This window comes from Palaemon carinicauda, chromosome 28 (genome assembly GCF_036898095.1).
Source record: "Palaemon carinicauda isolate YSFRI2023 chromosome 28, ASM3689809v2, whole genome shotgun sequence".
In the NCBI taxonomy this organism is placed as follows: Eukaryota; Metazoa; Arthropoda; class Malacostraca; order Decapoda; family Palaemonidae; genus Palaemon; species Palaemon carinicauda.
Window position 1 is genome coordinate 49,524,763 of NC_090752.1, and position 684 is coordinate 49,525,446.

Consider the following 684-nt stretch of genomic DNA (forward strand, 5'->3'; position numbering starts at 1 on the left):
TACCATTTTCATTTTAAAATTATTACTACTATCTACCAACAATGGTTTTAGACAAAGTAGAAGAAAAAAATATGAATCGTTCAAGGCTTCTACGGATAATATTCTGACATTAAAATCTTAGGCCTTACTTTGTTCCCTCATGGGATAATAAAACAAGTGGCTACAGAATGCCAAGACCCAGAGTGTGATCCAAATATGAAGTTTACATATGGATTTGCAAGGAATTAGCGTGACCCGTGGCGGAAAAATATCGCTGGAAAATGAATCGAGGTCTCACAGATGGTGAGGGCATGTGAAGAGCAGATTAAAGACAAATTGGAAGATTCAAAGATCAAACCTATTTAGATGTTGCGGTTAACATAATGAGCTGTACCGTTACTTAATTTAGTCCTCAAGTGTCTTATTCCTTAACAATTTATTATACCCGTAAACTATTACTTTTTCTAGAATTTTGACTGCAACGCCATCACTGAAGCATCATCACATTCCATGCGTTTTTTGAGGATATCAACATGAATAGCACTCCCATGACCTTTGAGGCAGAGACATTTAGTGAATCCAAGATGAAATTTAATATACTTCACTTTCATACTTTCAACATTTTTCCTCGAGTGGATCCTGTGCATTTGCAGCTCGATGAGATGTTGCCTCTATTTTCACGAGGAATGATTGCGCCATTTCCTT